The following is a 7,783-nucleotide window of genomic DNA, read 5'->3' on the forward strand; positions in this document are numbered from 1 at the left end:
GTCTAGGAAGAGTCTGTCCATGACTCCTTTCTTCTGTGTTCTTCCTAGTGCTGTGCTAAGGTCATTTATCTGTTCCTATGCTGACTATGGCATTCAGGAAAGAGTTCAGAGGTGTGTGTTATAAAGAATTCTTTGCTTTTTGCCCCATATTTCAGTTTTTCCAGGACTGATCTCTTACCTTTCTGAAACCAACAAACTTGCTTAATGACATGCATGTGTGTTTCCTATAACAAACTATACCTCTGTAATTAGAAAGCACAACTCAAGTCCAGAAAGAGAAAAGAGCAAAATGCTAAGTGTTTATGGCTTTGATAAATTGCTTTACCAAGTGAACCAAATGTGCAGATAAATCATCGTTTTGTAACTATTTTTTTTACAATAATCTGATATGAATATTTACAGTGTATTAGAACTGACTGTTGGCCCAAGTCCTCGGCTGATTTACAGATATAACATAGCGAAGCTTATTTTTTTTCTTAAAACAAAAATCTCAGAATACATCGAAATCAGTGTTTCATTTTATGTATTATTGATGCTGTGTTCATTTCAGCATTGCTTCCGCAGCTCACATTTAACTTTTCATCTAGACTTGTTCAGCATCATGTAATGACTCCTATCCAGTGCTAAAATCCTAACTTCATGCTAGTAATATTAGGGGAAGTGTCTTTGGTTATTGAGACAGTGTCTCACACTGTAGCCCAATTTCACTGGGGATTTACCCTGTAGCACAGGCTGATCCTGAACTTGTAGCAACGCTCCTACCTTAGCCTCAAGAGTGTTTAGCAGCTTAAGCCACCATGTCCACATTTAATTCTGTGTTTGAGTGTGTGTGGATAAAGAGGGAATACTGGGGACTGAACCTAGAGCATGACACTAGGAAAAGGCTTCACTGCTAAGGTATAACTTCAGCATGTTAATAATATAAAGCTGCACATTTTAGGAAACATAAACAGAATTGGCCAAAAAGGTAAATAAACCTAGTGAAATGGGATTTTTTAAAAATTAAAATAGCTGTAATATTTGAATATCATTTTAGAGTTTATAAAATGTTTTCATATGTCTCAATTGGTTCAGTCATCAGCCTTGCTCAGCTAATCAGTGGTGAGTTTAAACTAATGGAATTGTCTTGAGATAGTTTGTGAAAAGTTATGACATGTAAGATCATAATCTCTTATTTTTCATTCATTCTGGGAATAGAAGAAGAAAAACTTGATTATGTTCAGCAGAATTAAATTATCTAAATCCCAGACATGAGGATGATTTGGAGTCTCCACTCCTGATGTAAGACAGGTTAATAATAGCTACCATTTATTGGGCACTTATGTGCCTGGTACTATCCTAATCACTTTAAATATGTGGTCACATTTAAAAGCTACAAATAATTCTGTGAGGTAGGCACCATTGCAATGCCTATATTTCAAAGGAGGAAGCCAAAGATCAGAGAGGTTATTCAAATTCCAATTACTGAGTAGCAAAGACAAGATTCCTGTGCCTTTCTGGTAAGGTAAAAACATAGACGAGGCACCTCTGAATGTCTGAACAGGATTTCTATACTAATAAGCATTCAATACATATTTATTAAGCTGTTATATGAATACATACATGCAAATTTAAATAATCTATGCTTCATAGTTGTCTTGAAAAACATATGCACTACTACTTTTTAACAGTTCATTCAGATCCCAAAAGATTAATAATATATAACTTGGTACCAGTAAAATCCAGTTTACCACTCATGATCTGAAAGGCATTGTGAAAATTCCCAGAGTATTTGGAAAGTTTGTAAAAAAAAATGATTATTTAAAGTTGAGTAATGAGGGCTGGAGAGATTGCTCAGAGGTTAAGAGCACTGACCGCTCTTCCAGAGGTCCTGAGTTCAATTCCCAGCAACCACATGGTGGCTCAAAACCATCTGTAATGGGATCTGATGCCCTCTTCTGGTGTGTCGGAAGACAGCTACAGTGTACTCATATACATATAAATAAATAAATCTTAAAAAAAGAATAAAAAAACAAAAAAATTTTAAAAAAGTTGAGTAATGAGAGATTACAGGAAAAGTGTGGTGCTTAAAGACAGAATAGGTCAAGATAAAACTGTGTAACCAAACTATGTGAACAAAAGTTTCTGCCTCTATCTTAATTTTCGTGTTGTATATTAATATCCTTGGAGTTAATATGTTTTAATGACTGTATTTTGAATAAATAGACAAAATTTCATATACCTTTGCATTTCACAGAGTTTTTAAATATCTAAATTCAATAACACTAAGAAACAAACATGAAGCAACAACAAGGAAAATGTAACAGAAACTATGTTTCTATGAAAAAAAAAAGGGGGTTGTACACATTGCTTCTGCTTTCCTACCAGAACTTGATGTTAAGACCCTATTGATGAAAATACCACACCCTCTGTCACAGTACATAGAGGAATGAAGCTGATCCTGACTGAGAAGCTTCAGGCCCACTGGGTAGGCTTCATAGTGCTAGAACATGCTATATAGACTGCTAAGGTTTAAAAAATAAAAGTCATGAACACTCTTACCTAACTGTAAATGCTATGACCCACAGTAATGTTTGGTCTGTCAAGATATGCTCCTGGGTACAATAGTGGCATGAATGCTGTGGGTATTACCCATTCCTTTCTAATTGGATTTAAGGCCCATTCTGCAAGAGGAAATCCATGCCATATGTTGTAATTCTGACCAAGAACCCTTGTCTGTGGAGCTCATAGATGTCAGGGGTGAACTTGCTATATTTAATTAAATAAACTACCCATTAAATATGGTTTCTTGGTATGTAATTAGTACTCTCCATTCTCATTAGAGAAACATTTTTGTACAGTGAACCACAATTAATGTGGAAACTTGCAACTGGTCCAAATGTAGAGATTTAAGTGTTTTTTAAGTGCTCAGACATAAAGTGGACATCTATACCATACCCCTCAACCCAAGCCTTAAAGAACATTGGGAAAGAGGTGTGGCAGTTTTAAGTACCAGCACCTTGGAAGGGCTTGAGTGAAGACAGGACAGGATTGATAGACTTTTGAAATTAAGCAGCTGTGATTGCCTACCTAAAGATCGAGCTAGTCCATATTCCAGCAGGAGGGAAGGGATAGCAATCACCTACTCCTAACTGAAAAGCTACGACAGTTGGTGGCTGAGGGAGAGTCCATTGTCTTTAGGGATGTGATCCCTAGTAGATTAGCCATACATTAGTGGTTGGCCCCACACCTATATAAATAGGTGAAGTATGAACTGGACTCTATAGGTTTTAAAAATTAAGAAAGTGAAGTTGAAGGGGATAGGAGGTGGGAAGTTGAAGTGGTATGGAAGACATGAAAAGAGTTGGGGGAAGGATTAGGGTATGAGAATAATAAAAGTACATTATATATATATATATATATGAAATTCTCAAATAATAAAAAGACATTATGCTTAAAAATAGAAAAAGAAAGGGATGGCAAAGAAATAGAAAATGACTGACTATATGAGATGACATTAATTCTATTACTCAAAAGAAGAATGCTCTTTCTCAAGAGAAGATTTCCACGTTAGAAATTGAAAGCCTATAAAGACACAAACAGGCCCCAGTACATCCTCAGGTGAGACTATCAAAAGGATCAAGTACTACAAAGCCAGAGAAACACAGTACCCTATTACGGCCAACAAAAATATTTAAAGAGATTAGTCTTACTTCTTTACACCTCTACCTAAACATTAGTATCCTCGCCCTCAGTGATTTCTCTTCTACAATAGGCCATGGTCTCAGATCAATGATTCGCTTGGACCTTTACCTTAAAACTTATACTATCTTTTTCTTCGTATGTCCCAGTCTGCTGCCCATATGCCAATTTCCTCATCTGATAAAGCTGTCCCACAGACGTGTCATAAACAGCTCTTTATTTGGTGGGTTGTCACAGCAACCTTAAAGTAACATTTCAACCTTTAGCTCCCACAAGAGCAAGCCAAGTAAATCCCTGGTCACCAACCACAAATAACCCATACCTCTTAAAAGATTCACATGAAAGGCAACAAAAATTAGGTAGACATTGATGGTATGAATAAAACTGGACATGGGGACTAGAGAGAAGTCTCAGCCGTTAAAAGCCTGTACTGCTCTAAGTTCAGTTCCTAACACTGACATCAGGCTGGTCACAACTATCTGTAGCTTAAGCCCTGAGGGAACAGATATCTCTGGCCTTCTCAGACACATGAAAACACACACACACACACAGACACACACAGACACACACAGACACACACACACACGCACACGCACACACACTAAATCTCAAACATTATAAACTATTGCCATTACTCGCTCCTACTTACTCTCCAGAACTTGATGGTAAGATCCTAATTTTGAAAAAAACTACATACTAGAATCAAATAACATGGGGCAGTCGATCTGGTACAAGTTTTCATAGTGCTGAAAGGTGCTATGAAGATTACTAGGGGAGAAATATAATCATTATTTCTACCCAACAGAGAACCATGTGGAGTACAGTAATGTTCTGCCTGGCAAGATATGCTCACTGGTACAATAGAATTGTACATGTGCAGTTTGAATGAGAATAGTCTTCATAGGATCAAATGTTGAATTCTTGGTCTTCAGTTAGTGGAAGTATTTGGGAAGGATTAGAAGGTATAACCTTGTTAGAGGTAATGGAAGGCTTTGAGTCTTCAAAAGACTTTCACTGTCTTAGTTACTTTACTATTGTTGGGCCCAAACACCACAGTATAGACAAATTATGAACGAAAGCATTTAATTGGGCTTATAGTTCCAGAGAATTAGCATCAATGATGGTAGAACAAAAACACGGCCACAGGAAGAACTGAGAGCTCACACCTTGATCTGAAAGGAGACAGAGGGCACACTGGGAATGGCTACAGTATTTAAAAAGCCAAAGTCATTGTCAGTCAAACTGTCACATTCTTCTTCACATCCTTCATTGGCTCATGGTCATATCATAATTCAAAATGCATTTAGTCTAACTTCAAAAGTCCCAATAGTCTTTCTGTCTCAATACTGTTTAATAGTCTAAAGGTCAAAGTCTCTCAGAAACTCAAGGCAACCTCTTCATTGTAACCCGTATACAATCAAAAAGCAGATTATATACTTTTAACATACAATGGCACAGAATAACCAATACCATCCTAAAAGGAAGGAATTGGTATCATAATGAGAAAATACCGAACTAAAGCAGAAAACTCTAAGTCCTTAGATGGCTCTATCCTTCTGACTTTGATGACTGCAATAGACTTTTCTTTCTTAGGCTGATTCAACTTTTTATATGGAGCTCTCCGTGGCAGACATCCTATGACTTCTGACATCTACAACATCTTGTGGTCTCCAACATATTCCATGCTTTACTTTTAGCTTTACGCAATGGCCCTTAAAGGTCTCCATGCTAAGATTTCCTTGACATATGCTTGGCCTCAGAAGTTCTCCTAAACTGTGCAGGATGATTCCATAATCCCTTTACTCATGCATCTGTCATGACGCTAAGTTCAGAAGCGTGTGGCCAAGACTGCCAAGGTGAACCCTGAATCCCTTGAACCACAGCTTTGGTTTGTTGTTGCTTTTTAGAAACAGAAAAATTCTTAGGCATTTTCTTTTCAAAGTCTTGAGATTATCTGGGTAGGATCTTGCCCTGAGGTCACTTCTCACTTTATCCCAAGACAGATCAGGCCTCACCTTGATCTCCTTATCTCTTTGAGCACAGGGCGTTGGCTCCAACATCAAATTTCCCAGCGCTCCTTTTCTCTTCAAGCTGTACATTTTGTATTCCCTTTCTCTGACTTGCTCATATGACCAGCATATGAATGATTACTAATAACCATGTGACAGAGGAAATATTGAGCTGTCTTGAAATCTCCTCCACCAAGGAGATTAGTTCATTAATTTATTAGCATATAGTAGCTCCACCATCATAAACTCTAACTCTCTGGAACTATAATCCCAATTAAATACATTTTTTTACAAGTTGCCTTGGTCACAGTGTTTTTCATAGCAATAGAAAACTAAGACAGGAACCAACTGCTTTCTGATTCTTTTTTTTTTTTTTGGTTCTTTTTTTTTGAGCTGGGGACCGAACCCAGGGCCTTACGCTTCCTAGGCAAGCGCTCTACCACTGAGCTAAATCCCCAACCCCCTGCTTTCTGATTCTATTTAAGGCCTAGTCCAAAAGACAAAATTCGTGCCTGGTAACATTAACAGAAGAACTAGATCATAGGTCCTAATGGAGAACCTACTGCTATTATTCTGCCAAGAGGGTATAGTGGTAAACCAAGTTTTAAAGACTATACCTGTCGAGATAAGTTCACCTCTAAACCCTTGTAGCAGATGTTGGTGTCCAGAGATCCACAACTGATCAATGTACAGAAAATTATAGATTGCAGTGTTCAGCCCTAAATGGGACATTTATATCACACTTTTGTATCCCAAAACTCAGGGATTATCTCAGAAGAGGAAGTGGAAATATTATAAAAGACAAAATTGTGGATGACTACAGCAAAAATGGTTGCTGAACACAACAAGGCAGTTGGGAGAATGAGAGTCAGTTTTCTTCAGGGATGTAGCCCTGAGAGGCTACCCATTCAATGCATGACATTTTCTATCAATAATATATAAAACCTGGAAATGGGCTGGCAAGATGGCTCAGTGAATAAAGGCACTGCCCAACTTTGACACACTGATTTCAGTCCCTGGAACTCATGTGGTGAAAGGAGTGTCCCAATTCCCACAAGTTGTTTCTTGACCTCCATGTGTGCTTTATAGCATGTCCATGATCACAGAAAGACAATGCAAAATAAATAATTGTAAAACAAATAAAACTTAAAAAAACCCAAGTAAACCTAGAAATGATGTCCAAAATAGCACCCTTTTTCTCACACATACTTAAACTTTTTCTAAATTGTTAAGCTCTTAAAAGTTAGGCATTCTACTAAAGACTATATGTTCAGAGACCATTTTAACAGTTGTTTTACTTGTCACAGCTAGAGCTAGTAAATATGATCAACAAAGATGTCTTGGTAGGTATTGGGAAGGAAACTATTTAGCAAGAGGAATGAGCATTGTTGAAACTTTGAGATTAAAAATATATACAAAATTGGCTCAATGTTCTAGGACTCTAGTACAAGATGGATCACAAGGATAAGGGAGCTTGCTGAGAAGCCTGACAACATGAGTTCAACCCATGGACCTACCTAAATGGTGAAAAAGTAGATTGGCTCCTCGAATTATCTTCTTAGCTTCAATGTAGGCCATATAGCACACATATACACAAAACAACAATAAATACATCAATTCAATTTTTTTTTAATTCTTTTTTTTTTTGGGCTGGGGACCAGACCCAGGCCCTTGCGCTTCCCTAAACAAGCACTCTACCACTGAGCCAATCCTAGCCCATCAATTCACATTTTATAATTAAGCATAACTAAATGTTGAGTTGTAAAAATGACAAATTATGTAGATAATTTTAATATAGATCAACCAATTGTCTCTGTCTCTATCTCTGTCTCTCTGTCTCTCTGTCTCTCTCTCTCTCTGTCTCTCTCTCTCTCTCTGTGTGTGTGTGTGTGTGTATGTGTGTGTGTGTGTGTGTGTGTGTGTGTGTGTGTGTCTGCTAAAATATAACATTGGATCCCTTTGAGCTGAAATTAAAGGTGGTTGCGAGCCACCAGACTTGGATGGTGAAAACTTAACTGTTCTTTGCAAGAGCAGCAAATGCTCTTAACCACTTATAGGAGCTTAAGAAGCTGCTTGAGAGGGATGCTGAGAAC

Source organism: Rattus rattus, chromosome X (assembly GCF_011064425.1).
Source record: "Rattus rattus isolate New Zealand chromosome X, Rrattus_CSIRO_v1, whole genome shotgun sequence".
NCBI lineage: Eukaryota > Metazoa > Chordata > Mammalia > Rodentia > Muridae > Rattus > Rattus rattus.